The following is a 22,603-nucleotide window of genomic DNA, read 5'->3' as shown; positions in this document are numbered from 1 at the left end:
CATAATTTTAATACTATATTTTATGTAACCTAATCTATCCAAAATATTATCATCTCAAGAAATAATTAGTATACAAATTACTGATGAGTTATTTTATCTTCTTTTTCATTTGTTAAATCTTTGAAATCAAGGGTATATTTCCCACTTACAATGTGCCTCAATTTGGACTAACCACATTTTTCGTGCTCTAGCTTCTGAGTGGCCACCATCTTAGCAACTAATCTCACACGGCTGTAGTTATTTTTGTTTTAATATATTTTTTATTGTTGATAGTATTACAGATATCTCCCATTTTCACCCATTTACCCCTCTCCTCCCAGGCCTTACCTCCCCCAGGGTCTTCATTACCCTATTGCCTGTGTCCATGGTTTATGCATGTCTATAATAATAAAAGTGTAATATGCTAATTAGACCAGATGTCCTTCCAGATGACCTTCCAAACAAAGCTGTGGTGGTGGTGGTGGGGGGGGGGGGCTGAGGGAGAGGTGGCTGCAGCTGGAGGCAGGGGACGAGGACAAGCCCCTTGCACGAATTTCATGCATCAGGCCTCTAGTAAGTATATAAGTTCTTTGGTTTATCACTTTTCTTCCCTCCACAAGGCTGTAGTTCTTTAGAACCATGGTGGGCATATGTGTACTGTAAGTTAGAGAGCTGTAACCATGAAATAAATGCTACCGGCTATATGTTAGGGACACAGAGGGTAGTAAGGATGGTACCCTTGAACAGCAGAAGATGCACAACCCCACACAGTGGACCACAAGTAAACTGATACTTTTGCTTTACTCTGTTGCATGAAAAGAGTGTTGACCCCATAATTCTTAGCCAGTTGGTATAGGGGAAGAAGAAGAAGTCAGAAGAGCTTTTACAGCAAATAAAATCAAGTGAGACTTCAGCCAAGGATCCGAAAAACAAAATACATGCAATGTCCATTGTTCTGGAAGCCTGCTAAATAGGTCAACTCAGCAGCAATCATTTCACTGTGCATAAATGCTTCCCTCCCAATAAATTGTGAGTGCCTTGCAGGGAGGGATTAGGATTTACTTTCTTTGATAGTTCCTGAACCATGTGTAACACCACCATTGTGATAAGCTGGCTAAGGGTGGTCCCTTTCAGTTTTTTCCCAGCACCCAGAGGTGGACTCTGCACAGAGATGTATGTGTTAAAAAATCATCGCAAGGCTGGCCAGGGAGATCTGAGTTCCCTCACTCTCAGCTTCCTCCTTGCAAACTTGACAGAATCAGAAGGCTCACTGGGATCAAGTCTCAAGTAAGACTGTGGAGGTGTTACTATCTCTACCCACCTTACAAAATTAGTAAAAAGAAAAAAAAATAGAAGAAAAATGATAGGAATAAAAACTGTTGCATTTTCATAGTGTTTAGATCATACAGAAGGCTTTTATATATGAATCTTGTTGAAATCTCAACATTTTATAGCTGTGGAGAGAGTAAAAGACTTGGTTCAGTCAAGAGATGAAGTCATGTAGTTGAAAATGGAACCTAGGAGGTCTGACTCCAAATCTAGCTTTCAATCCTCCTTTCTCTGAATTGCAGATGCCTCCCATTGTGCCAACAATAAAATGCTCTAGACAAATGCATGGTGTGTTTTTCATGTTGTTATGAGCATGGGCTCAGTAAGCTCTAAGAAAATGTTACCATTACTATTCATTTGAAACTGCCTCTGACCTGTCTTTACATATATTATATGCAACTGTGGACGCATCAGAGAACCCAGAATGGTTCTGAATGAAGATTTTCATTTTCCAAGTTGATAGTTTGTCTTCCAGATAAAAAAATTCTTTTGAAGCAGGAGAGAATTGATTTCTTAAATCTGAACCAGACATCAGATTGCTGTGCTGTATCATACCCATCTAACTGAACATTTTCTTAACAGGATCTCCTGTTACTGGAGCAAGTAGGTTTTGCACAATTTATTCATCGAAGCAGTGGGGGGAAAATAGGCCAGACAACACAGCTGGCTTAGAAAACAAAGTAAATGCATTTTTGTTCAGTAAACAATCCGAGGGAAAATAATTTCCTCCCAAGCCAACAGAAAGTGGGAAAGGACAAACATTTGTTCCTGCCAAATTCAGGCTGAATTATTTATAACCTGCTACAGATCAGGGTATGCTAATAATAATGCGAGACAGCACATTTCTAACACCTTATCAAGAAATAGTTTGTAAATACCAGAAAATTATCACACATCAGCCATTGCTAGGGGTGGTCATGGACAGTGGTAACCAACATTCTGTCTCCTAGGTTCTGCACTCAGGGAAAAACAAAATTTTAACATTTCTCAACACATTGTTGATAAAGATGAGTGGATTTTAAACCCAAAGACCTGGCTTAATTTTTTTAATATATATTTTTTATTGATTTCAGAGAAGAAGGGAGATGGAGAGAGAGAGATAGAAACACCAACGATGAGAGAGAATCATTGATTGTTTGCCTCCTGCACACCCCACACTGGGGATCAAGCCTGCAACCCAGGCATGTTCCCTGACCAGGAATTAAACCATGACCTCCTGGTTCAGAGCTTGATGCTCAACCACTGAACCACACTGGCCAGGCTTATTTTTAAAAAAATATTTTTATTGATTTCAGAGAGGAAGGGAGAGGAAGAGAGAGAAAGAAACATCCATGAAAGAGAATCATTGATGGGCTGCTTACTGCACACCCCCTACTGGATCAAGCCCACAACTTGGGTATGTTCCCTTGATCAGAATTGAACCTGGGACCTTCAGTCTGCAGGCCAACACTCTATCCACTGAGCCAAACCAGCCAGGACCTGGATTAATTCTGTAATTGATTTGTCTTTTGCAAAATCACTGAAACTATCTGAATTCCCCTCACCCACTCTTAAACAGGCTACTAATATCTATCCCATAGAGTTGTGATGAAAATTAAGTGAGCTAATGGAAGTAAAATATTTTGGTATAATATATGATCCATAGTAGAAATCTATACTAATAAAAGGGTAATATGCTAATTAGACTGGAAGACCTTCTGGACAAAGCCATGGTGGCAGGGCCGAGGCAGAGGCAGTTAGGGGTGATCAGGCCAGCGGGGAGGGGGAGAAGTTGGGGTGAGCAGGCAGGTAGGCAGGTGAGGGGTTAGGAGCCAGCAGTCCCAGATTGTGAGAGGGATGTCCGACTGCCGGTTTAGTCCTGATCCCACAAGAATCAGGCCTAAACTGGCAGTTGGACATCCCCTGAGGGGTCTCAGATTGGAGAGGGTTTAGGCTGGGCTGAGGGATACATCCTTGTGCATGAATTTCATGCACCGGGTGACTAGTATCTATATAATAAAAGCCTAAGTGATCATTATTGTGAAACGACCAGAACGATTGGTCACTATGATGTGCACTGACCATCAGTGGAAAGAAACTCAATGCAGGAGCTGCCCCTCATGGTCAGTGCACTCCCACAGGGGGAGCACCACTCAGCCAGAAGCCAGGCTCATGACTGGCAAGTGTAGCCACAGTGACAGGAGCTTCACCTGCCTCCACCACAGCGCTAAGGAGCAGCAAGCCGAGCAGTAAAGAGCATCCCTCTCACAATCCGGGACCACTGGCTCCTAACCGCTTGCCTGCCTGCCTGCCGGCCTGATTGCTCCCTAACCACTCCCCTGCTGGCCAGATCACCTCCTAACTGCTCTCCCCTGCCAGCTTGATCTCACCCCTAACTGCTTGCTCCCCTGCCAGCCTGATTGCCCCTAACTTCTTGCTCTCTGCCAGCCTGATTGCCCCTAACTGCTTGCTCTCTGCCGGCCTGATCGCCCCTAACTGCCTCTGCCTCGGCCCCTACCACCATGGCTTTGTCCAGAAGGAAGTCAGATGTCTGGAAGATGTCCAGTCAACCCAGTCTAATTAGCATCTTACCCTTTTATTAGTATAGATGGCCCTCAAACATAAAAATGTTGAAATTGACTCATAATTAATTATATGCAAATTATAAAAACAGTAAGTTTATAACAACACCTCTCAACTGAAAAATTTTAAAAATAGAAAAACAAAGGGTGCTCTAATTAACTAGCCATCCACATGCAAAAATAATAAATAAAAAAGAATCTAAAGAGACACTACACCCTTCAAAAATTTAGCTCAAAACAAATCATAAATGTAGAATGCAAAACTACAAAACTTATAGAAAATAACAGCAGAAAATCTACATGATCTTGGGCTGTGGTGATGCCCTTTTAAATATAGTGCCAAAGACGAGTCATTAAAGAAACAATTGACTTCATTAAAGTTAAAAAAAAAAGTCTATGCTGTGAAAGACTGTCAAGAGAATGAGAAGACAAACCACAGGCTGGGAGGAAATATTTGCAAAAGACTTATCTGATGAAGGACTGTTATTCAAAGTATTCAATGAACTCTTAAATAGAAAATAAACATCCAGATTTAAAAATGAGCAAAAGACCCGAGAAGACACCTCAAAGAAGATATACAGATGGCAAATAAGCAATGAAAAGTTGTTCAACAGCATATGTTATTAGGAAATTACCAATTAAAACAATGAGACACCACTACATAGTTATTAAAATGGCCAAGATCCAAAACACTGAAAACACCAAATGCTAGCAAATGAGGATGTGGAGCAAAGGAACTTCTATACATTGCTAATGGGAATGCAACTTGGCATAACCACTTTGGAAGACAGTTTTGTGGCCTTTTACACAACTAAACATGCTCTTAGCATACAATCCAGCAATCACATTCCTTGGTATTTACCTAAAGGAGTTGAAAACTTATGTCCACCCAACAACCTGAGCATAGATGTTTATAGCAGCTTCATTCATAATCGCCAAAATTTTGAAAGAGCAAAAATGTCCTTCAGTAGGTAAATGGATAAACTGCGGCCCATTCAGACATGGAATATTATTCAAGACTAAAAAGAAATGAGCTATCAAGCCATGAACAGACACAAAAGAACATGACAGGCACATTACTAAGTGAAAGAAGCCAATCTGAAAGGCTACACACTGTATGAATCCAACTGTATGACATTCTGGAAAAGACAGAACTAAGTAAATTGTAAAAGGTCAGTGGTAGGCAGTGGTTAGGGAGGAGTGAAGGATGCACAGGCATGGAGAGTTTAGAGGGCAATGAAACTATTCTATATAATACTACTAGAGGCCAGGTGCATGAAATTCATGCACGGGTAGGGTCCCTAGGCCTGGGCAGCAATCAGGGCCAATCGGGGCCTTCCTTCCCCTGGCTTCCAGCTGCTGGCTAGGGCCTCCCTTTGTTCTGCACCACCCCCTGGTACAACATAGCAAGCGGTCGAGCTCCCAGTCAGTCAAACTCCTGAGGGGACAATTTGCATATTAGCCTTTTATTATACAGGATAGTGCTGAATACATTTCATTACACATTTGTCAAAACCCATAAAATGTACCAAACCAAAGGTAAACCCTAAAAGAAGCTATGAGTATGGTGTGTCTATGTAGGTTCATCAGTTGTCCAGAATATAACACTCTGGAGAGAGATATTGACAGTGAGGAGGCTGTGCATGTGTGGGGCAAGAAGTATATGGAAACACTCCACTTTCCACTCAATGTTTCTGTGAACCCAAAACTACTCTAAACAAAGTCTATTAAAAAAAAAAGTAGGGCAACACGTCCTGTTAGCAAACCTGTGATATAGCACCTACTCTTCAAACATTACTGGTAGACATGCAAACTAATACAATACTTCCTGAGAGGAATTTGGCAAGACCCAACAGAACTACCTATGCACTTACTTTTAGATCTGCAATTCCACTCCCAGGAATCTACAGCATGAAATACATATCTATACATAGTTATTCAAGGCGGCATTGCTTATCACAAAATATTAGAAATGATCTAAATACACCTGTGGGGGGCCACTGGCAAGCACAACAGGGCATTCTTAAAAATATTGTCAACTGAACCCAGAGTGCAGGCAGAGCCACGCCCTGGAGGCAGTCCTAACCAAGAGGCAAGGACGCCACTCAGTCTCACCTTTCCAGCCCAGGTGCTAGGGGGGTGAATCCCATTATGTCGCCAGGAACTCAAGGCCCACCCAGATGTGATGTAACTTCCTGTCACTTTGAGTATAAATAAAGATCCCACCAGTGTGGGAAGTGCTCTGTTCATCTATCAGAGGGAAGACGCCACACCCAGGCCCAGCTTTTCCTCTATTTCTGTCTCAGTCTCATTTTTTCATTCTTCCTTAACCCTCGTCGCATTCTACTCAAGATTCATGAACCCCCACATTCTCTCTTTCAGCGCTGGCTGCAGGAAGAGAGAATGTACCCCCATATACACCTATATAAAAAATCATTGAAAAATGATGCTACATCTACACAAAGGGATAATGTGTAGCTATAACAAAACAAAACAAAAAATCAAAGATCTCCTTTTAACTACTACAATGTGATTTTCAGAATACATTTAAGTGAAAAAAGCAAAGTGGAAGTGTACTTATAGTAAGACACCCTTTGATGTAAGAAATAAGAGAGAATAAGAAAGTACACATAATTCTTGCAAAAGATAAACAGGAAAGACAACCCCTAAAACTAAAGAGGATAGACAGGAAAAGGCTGGAGGGAAGCACACAATAGAAACAGGTAGCAGGGATGAGGAGGGAGGGGTGTTTCTCTTCGCAGACCTCTTGGTATAGATCTAACTTAGAATCACAAACCCCCCAAATAAATAATTAAAATCAACCAGAAGGCAGAGGAACCCAAAGTGGAATAGAAATAATAGCAAATGAACTCGATGGAGTTTCAACAAATAATGAAACTACATTGAAGGGGTTTGGGAGGCAAAGAGCTAGCCTAAACAACTTTGGAAAAACTGGAAATTAACTGGGTGAAATTCTTGGTAAAGTGAAAGACAATAGAGCTATATTAAATGCTATAATTTAGTTAGTAAATGTGTTTCCTTTCCGGATATGCGTTAGCAGTTTGAAAGCTACTTTCTGTGCACAATAAGATCCTATCTAATAAAGAGGGAATATGCTAATTGACCCCCACACCATCGCAAAGATGGTGGCACCCACAGCCAATAAGGAGGGAATATGCTAATTGACTGTCACACCCTCAAAGATGGCGGCACCCACAGCCACAAGATGGTAGTGCCCAGTCACCTCAGCCCTGCCAGGGAGGCCCACCCCTAGGTGGGCCCGGTCACTCCATGTGCCTGCATCTGGAGACCCCCAGCCCCCTGAGGCCCCCAGTCTCCCATGGCCAGCCAAGGCGCAGGCAAGCCTCGGATGGCGGCTGCCCAGGGCCAGCCTGAGGTACAGGCAAGCCTTGGATGGCAGCTGCTCAGCCACCCAGGGCTGCCCGAGGCTCAGGTAACCAGGGCCGGTGAGGCTTGCACTGCCAGCAGTGCCAGCAGCAGAGGTGTGATGGGGCGTCGACTTCCCCTGATTGCCAGGCCACCTCCTGCCCCTGAGGGCATCTGGACTGTGAGATGGGGAAGGCTGGGCTGAGGGACCCCCCTCCAGTGCATGAATTTTCATGCACCAGGCCTGTAGTTGTTTAATAATTAAACATTGTGTGTGATGAGAACCAGATTCTTCAGAGCCATAGGCTTGGGCAGTGGGATGGATACATGGTACCTCTCTGTGCTATCTTTGCCATTTTCTGTGAATCAGTAATTATTTCCCCCCCAAAAAAGTGAAAATTAAAAAAAAATGTCAAAGACAACAAGAAGCTCTGAGAATAGTGTAGAGATGTTTATTCAGATTAGTTCCAGGGCTTCCCAGACATTTATAATAAATCACACTTGCATTTGTAGGGATGTGTGTGTGTGTATACACACCATATTATACATTAGCACATAGAAATAGAAAGGTAGCCATATCAGAGGAATTATTTTTCCTGCAGTTTCTTAATTTTCTACCATAATCATAGGAAGAAAGAGGGGCATATTTTAAGAATGTTAGAAAAAAATTAAGAGTTAGTTATTCAACCTACACAATTGACATGTGAAGAAACCAGGAACCCAGAGGCCTTCAGCCCCTGGGACTGTGACATCCATCTCTCAGGTTGGATTCTAACTCCTTTCTCCTCCCAGAGTCCATGTTTCTAGAGCAAATGTGAATGACAGGGCCAAGAAATATTCACAAAATTAACAATAAAGACATAGTTACTCTTTCAGAAAGAAAAAAAAATCCATTTTATAAAAACTAAATGAGTAGATAATTTTCTGAAAAAAAATGTTATACCACTATCATTTTCCGTTTATAGATATGTGAATTGAACAACAACAACAAAAAAAAAATGAAAGGCCTGCCTTGGACTGGCCCTGCTCCCATTCTGGTTCTCAGCACACATCAGTGAGTGACACCAACAGAGCTTAATCCATAAGAAATTCTTTCAGATCCAGCCCTAGGAGTTTGGAAAATACTAGTAGACATATGTTTCTCTCCTATTGAAAGAGGGTCTGTAATGTGAGAAGAGCCATCACCAGACCTTATTCTTGGCACAAAAGGAAAGGTACCAGTAAGGACTAAAGATCCAAGCACTTCACAGATGACACTTTGTTATCATCACAACCACCCTCTCTGGTGGGTAATTTCTCTATTTTACAGGACTGGAAACTATAGTTCAGAAGCTCAAGTAACTAAACAAGATTAGATGAGGGTAAAGATAGAAATATTTAAAGAATGACAGGAGGTTTCTGGTTTGAGCAAGTGTGTCATAGGTCCTTTCATTATCATGTTGAAGGATAATAAATGAGTTGAGTAAGTGAATGAATGGATGAAAGGACGTTCTTTTTTTTTTTAAGTGTTTTTAGTGATTTCAGAGAAAGGAAGGGAGAGGGAGAGAGAGATAGAAACATCAATGATGAAAGAGAATCATTGATCACCTGCCTCCTGCATGCTCCTCACTGGGGATGGAGCCCACAATCCAGGCATGTGCCCTGACCTGAATGGATCCCTGACCTCCTGGGTCATAGGTCAATGCTCAACCACTGAGCTACAACGGTGGAAGGACATTCTTGAGCTATTCCTTGTATATGCATGGCTGAGTTTTTTGCTCTGCTTTAGAGAGTAAATGGTCCCTTTTAGGGTTCTGGGCACATGCCTTGCATGAAGGTCTTAAGCAGAAAGAATTAGAAAAAAAGGATAAGACTGCCACACAGCTCTGATGCGGTGACAAACAGGCAGAGAACCTGTGACCTCTCCCTATTATTTCCAATAACTACCTTTGTGGCCTTGGTTGAATAGTTAACATCTTGACCTTCAAAGCCTCTTCAGTGAAATAAAAATAATAAACACACCTCATAGTACAGCTGTGAGAAGAAAAACAAAACATAGTAAATACAAATTGCCTGGGAAACAGGTGGTACTCAGTGAACAGAGCCTCCCTTCAGTGCCCCCCCCCCACCCAGGCCAGAGCAGAACCAGCAGAAACACTGAGGTGATTGTGGGATGCCCGATCCAAAACAGGTCTCAGTGGTGTGTGCTGTGGAAGGAAGAGGCTCGGGGAGCAGGGTCTGAGTGGGCTGAGTCCCCGAATCAGGAGCTTTAACAATGCCTCAGTTCTCATGATTGAATCTTGAGCCATCCTCTGAGGAACTTCGAACACGCAGCTGAATCTAATCTAATGAGTTTTCACCTCAAAAGAGCAGATGGTCCTTCCTGATGATGTCCGAGGCCCTTTCCAGCTCTCCAGTTCTGTGATGGAGTCATTTTCAAAAAAGCCATTCTTTCACTTTTTTCCCAGTGCTTTCTTTTGTAAAGTGAGAGTGCAACTGATGGCGTACCTCGCCTTCCCTCTCAGCGGGGTTTATTTATAGAAGAAGCACATGACCGCCTGAAATACCTTCCGACCAGGAGGGGACACCACCATCTGTTCCTCTGATAACGTGCTTCTAGCGATGTCTCCGGGATTCTAGTGCTTAACAAAATGTTGCTGCAGCATCGCCCAAGCTGTGTATTTATAGGAAGGAGGATGTGTGTACCTTACATATTTGGACTTGTTTCCTTTCAGCGGGAGAAATATAGCCTCTGCCATATGTTTGCTGCACACGTAATTATCTCCCCACTCCATCCATCCCATTTCAAATATTTTGCTATTCACATAACAGCAGGTTGGAATCTTCCCCTAGAGTCCAGATCCACTTAAACCCATCATCTTGGAACAGAAGCCCTTTGTGGGATGGTCATTAATCAGATAATTACTAACTTTCAAGCTGATTCGCTGAATAAACATTCCCCTCCAGTGCTGTCTCCTGGAGTGAGGAGGGAAGGCCATGGTTCCCAGGTGGGTTCCGAGCCTGTGCCTCCACCCTCGCCTGGTTCCTGCCAACCCCGACTGCTCCTCTTGTGTAAATAAGGGATGTGGACAGTGATGAAACTCATAGCCAGCGGTGCTGACTGAGCTCATGTTTTACGCCATGCGGTGCAGCCACACATGTCATGTGCCTTATCAACAACTGTGAAGGGTGAGACTCTTATTATTCCTATCCTCCAAAATAGGAAACTGAGGCATAGAGGCTGCGACTAGCTAGCACAGGACAGAGCCGGTGCTGCAAAACAGATCTCTCTGTCTGAAGGGATGCCATTTTTAAAAATTTATCTTTGCTTTGAAAGTATTACAGATGTCCCCCACTCCCCCCCCATTTGCCCTCCACTCCACTCCCATCCCCTCCCCAGGCCTTCATCGCACTATTGTCGGTGTCCATAGGTTATGCATATATGCATGTACGTTCTTTGGTTAATCTCTTCCTGTGTCCACCCCTTTCCTTCTGAGGAACCTCAGTGTGTTGCATGCTTCCATATCTCTGGATCTATTTTGTGAGTCAGTTTGTTCATTAGATTCCACATATGAGTGAGATCATGTGATACTTGTTTTTCTCAGACTGGCTTAGTTCGCTTAGCATAACACTCTCCATGCTGTCTCAAAGGGATGCCATTTTTTAAAAAATGCTTTCAACATTGATTGTTTCAAATGATATTTACTGAAAGCCTTCCAAGCACCAGACATTGTTTAGACGCTGGGAAGAAAGCGGTCCACAGAGAAGGCAGAGTCCCCTCTCTCATGGGGCTAGTCATTCTGGTAGAAAATGACAGACAGTAAACACGTAAGACAGCAGCAGGTCATCATAGAGGCTGTGAGGAGAGCAATGCAGGACAAGACATGGAGAGCTGGTGGCCGCTTTGTTTGAGGTGTGGTGGAATGAGCAGGGACTGGAGTGAGAGGAGACTGAGGCAGGGCAAGTGAAGCTCTCAGGGAAGAGGCTGGGCTGGGAGCAAGCTCCTTCTCTTACTGGTTCATACAGAGACAGGTGGAACAGGAGCCTCTGTGTGGGAGGGGATCCCAGGATGGAAAGTGTCCCACAGCAGGCAGGGACATGTCATGGGGCACTTGTAGACCCAGACAGGGAAACTGACATGTATTAAGGTGTTTACATGGCCACTTGTGGGACCAGGGGTATTTGGGGAGGGAGGGGGATTATACTCTGATTTACATTGTTCAGATGTCAGAATGGATTGGGGTGGGGTGGAATTGGTGAGAACAGAAGCAGGAAGAATCCTGAAGATGCTACCACAGCATCACCAGCCTACTGGAGGGAGCATCACTTCTGCCCGGGTGGGACGTGGCCACGCAGGGCACAGAGCATGTGGCTTATTTGAGTTCTAGCTAGAAAGATGAATATGATCTAATCAGGCAGGAAGCAGAGGAAGATTATAATATTCCAGTTAGAGGGAGCCGTGATTGCAAATGTATAGAGGTTTCTAAGTACAGAGCATGTCAGGAAAACAGGGCATGTATGTCTCCAGGCTATGGTAGGAACAAAAATGTTGGGAACAGAGTCTGAGGGGGCCTCGGTCAAGTGCACCCCTATCTCATATGGTGACCCCATCATGAGGATGAGCAAAAGGCTCCCCCTTCCTCTGGGTGGACGGAGGCCCACACCAGAGCACATTGGAGGGAAGAGTGGACATGCTCACCTCTGGACCTCCTTCCTGACACCCACACCAGCTGCCCCTACAGCAGGTGCAGAGGTGTCCAACCTCCTAGCCTACCCCCCACTCCACCTCCACCACACTCTTAACGCATCCATTCTGGGCACATCCTCCATCCACAGGGCTCCTGCTGAGGCATGCCTACTGGAAGCCATGCAGACTCCATGGAGGTCCAGACCCAGGACCCTGCCAAGATTATTGTTTTAGATGGCTCCAATCCAGATGTTTGTCATAGGCCCTCGCTTCTCACAGCGATACTCCCAGAACAGAAACACCGCCTGGGAGCATGTTAGACACACAGCATCTCCAGATGCAATGGAGACCAATCAAATCAGAAGCTACATTTTAACAAGACTCCCAGGGAGCCGCATGCACGTTTGAATCTGCTAATACTGGCCTAGATAACCATGTTACTGCCAACCACACGTCATGCCTGAGAAAGTCAGGAAGGACCTAGAACTGTGCAGAAACCCACAACCTGAGGCCAGCTGGGCCCACATATGGGGTAGGCACTGGACCTTCTGATTCCCACTCCCAGCTGTGCTGTGTTCTCGGGACCCTGCCTACCTGTGAAGACACTTCTTAACTGATGCAAAGAAAAGTTAGAAAGGTTCTACAAATAAATAAATGAATTTCCCTGAAGAAAAATAGAAAGATTTCCCTTGTCACCAGAACTTAAAATGCCTTTTAGCCCTGGCTGGTTTGGCTCAGTGGATAGAGCGTCAGCCTGCGGACTCAAGGGTCCCAGGTTCAATTCCGGTCAAGGGCATGTACCTTGGTTGCGGGCACATCCCCAGTAGGGGGTGTGCAGGAGGCAGCTGGTCGATGTTTCTCTCTCATCGATGTTTCTAACTCTCTATCTCTCTCCCTTCCTCTCTGTAAAAAATCAATAAAATATATTTTTTAAAAAATGCCTTTTAAAAAAGAGGGGATTTATAAAGAAAGCAGAAAACCGCATCAACCACTTTATGGCTGCAGGAATTATCTGTTCAGTTGGAACTTTAGTTCCTCTGGTGCATTTGGGGAATCCACTCTTTCATTAGGTTGTGTTGATATACAAATAAACTGAGCCTTTCTTACTCTTTTTTTTTCATAACACTTAGCATCCTTTCAAACCAGCACTATGAGTAACTGCTTAGTTTTAATGTTTGGGGCTGAATATTTAGGGTGTGACCTTAGTCTGAGGGGCACTGTAGTTTGAGGGGTTGTGTCAAAGGGAGGAAAATCCATCTACAATATTAAATCACCACTCAGTATATGGGACGGGTGTCTTTGAAGCTCATGCAGCATTTCTATTTCAATGCCGGATGGCATGTCGCCCTGTCTTAAATCTCTGCAAGAAAAAAATCAATTAGCATCGTAGAGCTGGTAATTCCACACTATATTCTGCAGCAAGGGGAATGACAGGGAAGGAGCAATTTAGGCTTATGGCTACATCAACCACGGTACAGTTGATTAAAAATTTAACAGTTCTTCTGATGAATGTCCTAGCTCAGATTTGGAAAACACTGACGGATTTAATTTTCCACTGACTAAATAATCATTTTATAAGGCATGTATAATTCATGTAATGGCAATGTTATGGGCTTGTTAAAAATGACTGCTACTAAACAGTTAACACTCTCTAGCAAGCTGAGACTTGTAAAGGATTATTTTTGGAATTAGTTGGCACCCATTAATTGAGAATGGGTTTTCACCTTTTGAATCTTTAAAATGAAGCAAGTTCAACTTATTAGTGTATGTAACACCCCACCCCATCTTCCGGCCAAAAATGTATTTTGGGGACAGAATGACATTTGTTTAGTTCTAACCCTGTTTATCAGCCAAATAACACTGAACATGACCTTCAGCTTTCCCAAGTTCAGTTTCTTACTAGAAAAATGGTGATAGTGGTGCCTACTAAACAGGATTATTAGAGAAAGTATGTGAAATGATGCTTTAAAAGAAAACCATTTTAACGGCATTTTTAAAGAAATAGAATAAAACACCCCTAAAATTCATGTGGAACCACAAAAGACCCTGAATAGCCAAAGGGATTGTGAGCAAGCAGAACAAAATGAAGGGTGTCACGATTCCTGATTTTGAAATGTATTAAAAAGCTACAGTAATCCAAACAGTATTGTACTGGCACAAAAACGGGCACATAGACTAATGGAGCACAATAGAGCTTAGAACAGTGATGGTGAACCTTTTGAGCTCGGCGTGTCAGCATTTTGAAAAACCCTAACTTAACTCTGGTGCCATGTCACATATAGAAATTTTTTGATATTTGCAACCATAATAAAACAAAGACTTACATTTTTGATATTTATTTTATATATTTAAATGCCATTTAACAAAGAAAAATCAACCAAAAAAATGAGTTCGTGTGTCACCTCTGACACGCGTGTCATAGGTTCTCCATCACTGGCTTAGAAATATACCCACACATAATGGCCAACTGACCTCCAACAAGGCGTCAGGAATACACAATCAGTATCCTTGTGAGACTTTAAGGGAGCTACTTCTTTACCTTAAAGTTTAAAAATTTGGTTCTCTATATAGAAAAAATTGTGGGTTCCATTTTAGCTGGACCCGTAAAACTGATACAATCAGACAACTCAAGTTTGCACCAGAAATTCAATTAGCTTAGAGGTCGCCTATTCCTCTCTGCTCCCTGGAGGATAAATAAAAAAGCACTAAAGCAATGCATGCCATGTCAGATAATAAAATTGACAGGCCCAGTTGGCATTTTCATCTATCATGTCATTATTTGGGTATCATGCAGCTATATAATATTTCTTTTTCTTCCCTTGTGTGCTTTTCTTTTCACTTGTTTGCTTCATTCCTCTTTGTTTTGGTTTTGTCCTGGTCATCACATAAGAGTTTGGGATACAAAGTTAAATAAAACATGAGCTTCAAGGAGGGCTCAGTCAAGTGGGGGAAACACATTCTGGAACAGTCAAAATGCAATGAGGTCAGTGCTGAGAGAGCACAGAGGGAGAGTGATTCCATCTTTCATTTACACAAATGGAGGGCTCCCCAGAAGAAGGTCCCTTCAGCAGGCATTACAAGATGAATAAGGACTCTGCATGTACAAGGAAGGGCGGAGGGGTATGTTGTGCAGAGAGAGCCTTGTGCAGAGAGAGCCATACGCAGGGGCAATGAAAAGCTTCATGGTGGCACAGCAGAGCGTGGATGCTTGTTGAAACTTTTATCATTATCACATATTGAAGGAGCACTGCCAAGTATCAGGAACTTTTCATAGAAAACAACAGGATCAACTCAGACCTGATCCCTGCCCTGGAGTTCATGACTGAGACAGTAAGAAAGCCACATGTAGTGCAGAATCAAAAGTGCAATTCCACAAGTGTGCATGTGCTGCCAAGGGAACACGAAGACTCTGGGTGACTAACTCTGCCTGGAGAAAGGAGAGAAAGTTGTGCACTGAGACACAGACCCATGAGTACTGAAGGGGTCACCAGGAAGGGAAGAAGGAGGTGGTGACATTCAAGCAGATGGAGTATCTATCATGTGGCATCCAAGTTGGTGTTGGGGAAGTCCATGACCTAATAACCCATCAGGGATTGTTAAAAATTATTAAGGATTTCAAGATGGTGACAACAGAGCATTAAACAAAGGACAGGGCTCTTCTCAGTATGTGATAGACACCTGTGTGACTATGCAGGCTGCACACCCAGAAACCACCCTGCCTATGGAGGAATGTGCCTAAAATGCACCCCCCTGTTCCATCTCCTCTGAGCCCTCTGTCCAAATCCATCCTAAGGACATTAAAAGTGACTATGAGGTTGTTGCTTTTCTGCATAATGAAACTCTAATGTTGGAAAAACTTCAACCAAACTACTCTTTATTGTTACAAAATCAGTCTAGGCAAGTTCCATTGAAACTCACTGCAATAAACAATAGAGAAATGCAAGAGGGAATGAGAGCAACCACAGAGAATTCAAAAGCAACCAAGAAGGTGAAATCCCAGCCAGAACTGCTGTCACGCTGAGCAATTGTCTAAGTTCCGAGGAGCTGAGTGAGGCCGAGTCCCAGAATTCACGCGCAGTAATTGAAAAACACTTTAGGCTTTCCTGAAACCATGGCAGTGCTTTCTCCCCAAACATGGCTTGAAAGCAGAATGCAGGATAAACAGAAATGCCACGGAAAATTGTCTAGGGATTAGAAACATAAAACCTTTTATGTTCCAGAAATAAAGGCCATATAAACAAAATATCTGTATTTAACTGTTCCTGTGGAAGGCAATGAGATGTTTTTAGAAGAGAAAAACTTACATGGCATATAAGCAATGCCTTGTTTAATAAGGTTGGATTATAATGCAATGACTGACCAACTTCTGGTTTTATGATTAAACACAACTTCATCTTACGGATGTGTATTCTCTTCATGGCTCTGCAGAATTTCTGCTTCTTAGCATTGAATATAGATTGAGCACTTGTCTACAAAAGGCTCAGGGAAGCCAGGTCATTTTCTTAAAGGATGAACTTTATCAGTTAAAATAAATTGTCAGGGCAGAGTATTCCTGGAGGTATCAGAAGAGGTTCCAGTCTTCTCACTCCACTGCCTAGGAGACAGCTCATTAGCTAAGCTGCAGAACATCTTCCCAGGCCTCAGTTTCCCTTGTGCAATGCTCTGCTTCCAGGTCCCAGGTTCCTCTCAGCATGTCTACAGTTGGGACCCACCTGCACACCCTGGGCCTGCCACAGCTCCTCACTGTTTCAGAAATAAAGCAGCAGCCTGGCCGTCCATTCAATGGTGCTTAGAATATGAAGTAGGAATTGACAAGATGATAGTTATGTTTTTATAATAATCTGTAGATATAAAAGCCTAAGCAACCATTACTACTGGACGATCAGATGATTGGACAACCAGTCACTATGATGCCCACTGACTACCAGGGGGCAGACGCTCAATGAGAAGCTGCTCCCTGATGGTTAGTGCACTCCTACAGCCAACCTCCTGTGACTGGCCAACCTCTTGCAGTCCCGCCCCCCCTGGCCAGCTGGCCTCAATCACCCCGATCTGGACTGGGCCAGATGGCCCCAATTGGCCGGGAGGGACCCCACCCATGCATGAATTCATGCACTGGGACTCTAGTAATTAATAATAATCACAGTTTACTGAACATTTACAGGTGTTTGCTCCATGGTTTAGCATTTCATGAATTATACTTTTTCCACTTCATTTACTCATCACAGCACCCCTATGAGGTAGGTACTATTATTAACCCCATTTTTAGATATGGACAGTGAGGTCCAGATAGCACTTTCCCAAGGTCACTCAAGTTGTTTGTGTCTGAACCAGGATTAAGACCCAGCCAGTTAAACTATAGACTTGTATTATTAGCCACTAGGTCAGTGCTTCCCAAACTTTGATCAGTTATGTACAGCTATTGAAGTTGGTGGTCTTTAAACTTTAAAAAAAAAATTACCTATTCACTCAGGTTACATCTATTTTAAACATCAAACATTAATTTATTAAAATACAAACTGTTTATCCACATACCCCTAAGATCCTCTTGCACACCGCCTGGATTCATTTGACAAATATTTATTAAGTTTTACTAGTGTGCCAGGTATGGCTCATAGCAGAGACATTATGAAGGCATCAACCTTTGGAAAAAAATGTGACTATAAGAACAGATTCCACCAACATCTCACAAGGAGCTCAAGGAGACAGTCATTTTGAGAGAGGGGTTAAAGTACAGGCAGGTTTGATGGGGCCTGAGGAAGTTACATCCCAGTCTATATTATGACTGGTTGGGGGTTTTCAGGACTCAGGGCAGGTGTAAGCAGCCCCCAGCTGGAAGAAGGTGGCATCATAGGCTCAGCTCACTGGTGGACATAGGGATCTGGACTCCCTCTCAAGTGTCCTTTCTGGCGGTTGGATGGGTAGCAGCTTTCCCAGATAATATACAAAGTAAACAAGGGTCTGAAAAGGCTTAGAGATCTCACCACTCAGATGGAGGAAAATGAAACCCTTTCTCCATCCTCCAGTAATTCCACAATAGCCAGGAAACACAAAAATGAACAATAATAACTACTCAAGTGAATTCCATTAGAATGGAAGCTCCCGGAGAGCAGGGACTTCTGTCTACTGGATCTCAATGTTTGGACCAATCCATGGCATAGGAGAGATGCTCCATAACTATCCATTGAATTAATGCATAAATTATAACAGGTGCCAGCCTTTCTTTGGGACAGTAAGTTGGGGAGGTAAACAGGGATATGGGTAGAAGTTTCACTGATATATTGTAGTCTTAAAGTCATCTTGTAGATCCCGAAGAGAAAGGATCCACATTCTAAGAGTGTGACCCAGTTTTCTGCTAGTGAAGTTACCACACTTTCCCAGATTGCTTCATTCATCCCAGTTTTTCTCCCATAAAAATAACTTAAATTTAGTGGGGGTTGCAGGTCTAACTGAATCACATATATTATATAAATATTTTAAAATTTAACTAGCACTTTTTTGAAGCTTAGAAGTCCTAGTTTAAACTCAAACTTCTTTTTATAACAACCCAGGAAATAAGCACTATATACTATCTCAATTGGGGTAATTTCACAGTTTTTTTTCAAAGCACAGAGCTAGTGAGTGATAGAGACAAGATTCAAACCCAGGCATTCTAGGCTCTGAACCATTGTATCTTGTTATTCTTTCAATGCAATGGAGGGGAAACCCATAGCAAAACTGCAAGGTTGTCATCACTTACTGTCAGGGACTTGTTCTCTCTTTTCTGTCACCTTCTGTCTATTTCAGCCCCAATATCCCTTATCACTCTCAGGACTTTGTGTAGAAACAGTCCCACCAATCTGTGTTTATTACCAAACTAGGGCCCAGTGCACAAAGATTAGTGCGTGGGGGATGGGTCCCTCAGCCCGACCTGCACTGTCTCCAATCTGGGAACCCTCAGGGGAGCCCTCTCCAGGAGTTTCTGTCTGTCTTTGCAATCATGTGAGCAAATTATCTGAGACCCCAACCCAGTTTGGTTTTGTGCTCACAGAATAGTAGAGGTCTTTTTTTTTTCTTTGCTCGATTGGTGGAGATTTCCTAGAAGTTGCAGGATATCTGCCTTTTAATTTTTCCTCGACACTCTGACTTTACTTATGTCTCTCACATTTGCTCTCCCTCCATCACCCAACCCCAACAGTAACTTGCTCCAGGCTCACTTTGCTCTAGTGTCTCTGAGATCTCATAATGCATCTGCCACCAGAACTACGATTCCCAGCATTCCTGGTGCTCCCCACATTCTGGGCTTCTGCTTCTGGTCCAGAGGCTGCCACCAGAAATACAATTCCCAGAATTCCTGGTGCTCCCCAAGCTCTTGGTTTTTTCGCTGTCCTGCCCCAACCCCCGGCCGCTCGGCAGCACGTACACTCTGCCCACAGGCCTGCCACAGTGATGCTGAGGGCGTTCCTGTTCTGCCCCCAGCTGCTTGACATGCGTAGGCCCAGAGTGGCCAGGGTTTGTTCTGGGACCCTGGCTGCTCCGAGTCTACACGCAGGCCTATAGGCTCAGAGCAGCCTGGGTCCCGAGGACTCCCATCCCCAGGACCCAGGCTGCTTGGTGCCAGCGCACACGCAAGCAGCCACCCCACCCTCAGCCGCTCAGCACCTGCATATGCAAATTAACCCGCCGTCTTTGTTGGGTTAATTTGCATACTCACTCCTGATTGGATGGTGGGTGTTGCGAAAGTATGGTCAATTTGCATCTTTCTCTTTTATTAGTGTAGCTAGAGAGATGTGCCACTTTTCAAGGCATGCATTTCTGTAGGTCATGATTTCCCAAGTTTATTGCCAGATATCAGCTAATAAGTAGGAAGAAAATGCCTCTTTTATTATATTAACAATTTATATCCCCTTTTCTTCTTCCTGTCCCAGGCATTGCTTTGTTAGGATTAGAACAGCATGAAGGGAATTAACTAGGACTTTGCCATTTGACCCAGTCACCTGGGGACATGCCATATCTGTCTGCCAGATCCCATCTTGACCACTTCTTGTGTTCACCTGTGACAATTTCACATTCATACTTGATACTCAGTTCTCTCCTGCTTCATCCTGACTTGGGTACCATCCTAGCAGTATATTTACCTCTCTTGGTTTGCTGACTAAGAAAATGGCTCTTCTTTCTGGCTCTGTTCTCTACTCCTGGCACCTGTTTAGTTGAACAATTTGGCTTGAGGCCCTCCATCTTTCCAGGAGCTGATACCTGGAGGCCCCACTATCTGCTTCCCTTCATAAGTCAATCAGCCTTCCAAGATTATGAGAAATTGTCTGAGATCATGTCTGATGCCTTCTCTCCCTCTCTAAAGTTCTATGATCCCATCTACTAAAAGATGGGTGCACTACTAATGCAGTGTGCAGATAATGTTTTATTGTACACTTGAAACCTGTATGATTTTGTGAACCAATGTCACCCCAATAAATTCAATTAAAATAGGTTATCAGTTCACTTCATTATCTGGATATTCAGAAGCAATGAGTCAATGAAAAGGTCACTGAGATGGAAATAGAACTAAATTTGAATCTCCACTTTATTACATCAAGTCCCTTAGATTTAGTTATCATAGCTATGTAAATGATAATGAAACCTGATTGACTAACATTTTAAGGCTTCAGTATGTTAATGTGCAAGGAAGTGTGTGTGTGTGTGTGTGTGTGTGTGTGTGTGTTTATTATAAGCTATAAAAAATGTCAAATGTTAATGATTGTCAGCTTTATACTGTGCTGGTAACATTTTCCAAACACTATTTGAACTAAAAGAGAGGATCAATTCAAATCAACACACATTTCTTGGTCATAGGCTTCTGTGTGCAGCATTGTGTTTGATGCTGAGTAGAAGTGTCAATGGGCACCCTGGGGCACACTGCCGAGATGCCAAATAACCTAAATTAAGGTTTGGAACATAACAAATGATGCCTGAAGATGGGTGAAAATTATTGTGTCATTTGCAAAAGAAAGTTAGGCATAACTCTTTCCAAATATATACATATATTTAAATCTGTGTAAACAACATAAAAAGAAGTGGTTCCCTCTGATATCTGCTATCACTTCATGAGTAGATCTGGTTGATAGGGAGCCCTCTAGAGGTTAGTTGCCTGTATTTTCTAAGAGCCCTCAGGGCTTGCTTCAAGTCATATCTAATTTCCAGATGAGGACTGCTGAAACTCAGATAATTTAGCTCTCAATGTCAGGTTTTAAAGATAAATTTCATTTTTATTAAAATTATGAAAATTTTAATGTATGCGATTTGTAATGATATTTTCAGAAAAAAATTCTGAAGCAAAATTTAAAATAAAACAAATGCATCTATCATCTGGCATTTGTATACCTCACTTGCAGCTGTTTTTATTTCTTGCTTAACTTAATCTTTATTTTACCCCCCCCCCCATACATACACTACTTAGGAAAGATACCTTTTTATAGACTTTGAGGCTTGTGAAAGAATAGTATTTGTTAGATGTCTGTTCACGTTCTTGATTGATTCATATATAAATTTTCTTCCACTTTCAGGAAAATCTTTAACTATTTAGAGTTTAGAAAATAAGGATTTTTACATGCCCTTTTAATACCCCCAAAATTTGAGTTCATGTACCTGTTCATGCTTATTTTGCTACAGGTGACATTTTTGTACAGGGAAGTAGGTATTTTTACCTCCGTTCTCCATCCTCATATATTGGTCATGTGGCATTCGATCCTAGGCCACCTTTTGATGGCCATATATTGTGCTCTTAAATATCTTTTTGTAAATATGTATATGAATCAAATTTAATTTTACTCTGAGGTAAAATGTTCTATATGTTCTAGAAAGTCAATGAATATCTGTTGATTGAGGTGACATAATTCTCATTCCCTTACTTCTCTCCCCATTGAAAATGTCAGAAAAGAGAAAAAGGGACTAGTGATTCTCATATCCAAAGGATGGATTCCCAATGACAATCATAGATTTCCTCTCATCTCAAAGGTCTTTAAACTATTTAGTAATTATAGCTACACTGAGATAATAGAGGTTTGAATTGGAAATGATAGATTTGGTATCTTTGCCAGGTTTGTTATAGTTTTTAAATGTCACTTATCCTGGAAATAGAGCAAGGATATTAAGACCCTGAGTCAGAAACCCAAAGCCAAAATAGGAAAGAAAGTAGTTGCTAAAATGGAGTAGAATTTGGGGGGTGCAGAAGAAGAGGCTTATCATTCATGCTAGCTACCTCAAAAGAGTAACAAGATCAAAACTTTTCAGCATATTTTCTATTTCCTCCATTTCTTTCTCTAGACCTGTTAGGGAGGAATTTCTATCCACATAAAGGAACTTGTACTAGACAGAGTGTTGATCTTTCTTCTGACTCTCACTGCTTCCAGGAGAACAGGAGTAAGTGATCTGAATGGTGAACAGGTAAGAAGAAATTGGGAAGCTTCTGCTCAGCCCTCTCCAGGGGATGCCTGCAGTTGCTCATCTGTGGCAATGGTTAGGCTGACAAGTCTGCAACATTCTGAGGTGAGACATAATCAAGGTAATTTGGCTGTGAACCTAAAGTCATATTCTACTCCAGACTTTCTCCTGCATTTCACTCTCAATGATTCTAAACTCAGGATGGGAAGAGGCATATTCTTTATGGTCCTGAACTCCCAACAATTCCCATCCTTATCCTTTGAAT

Source organism: Myotis lucifugus, unplaced genomic scaffold (genome assembly GCF_000147115.1).
Source record: "Myotis lucifugus unplaced genomic scaffold, Myoluc2.0 scaffold_183, whole genome shotgun sequence".
Lineage (NCBI taxonomy): Eukaryota > Metazoa > Chordata > Mammalia > Chiroptera > Vespertilionidae > Myotis > Myotis lucifugus.
This window is presented reverse-complemented; position numbering follows the sequence as displayed.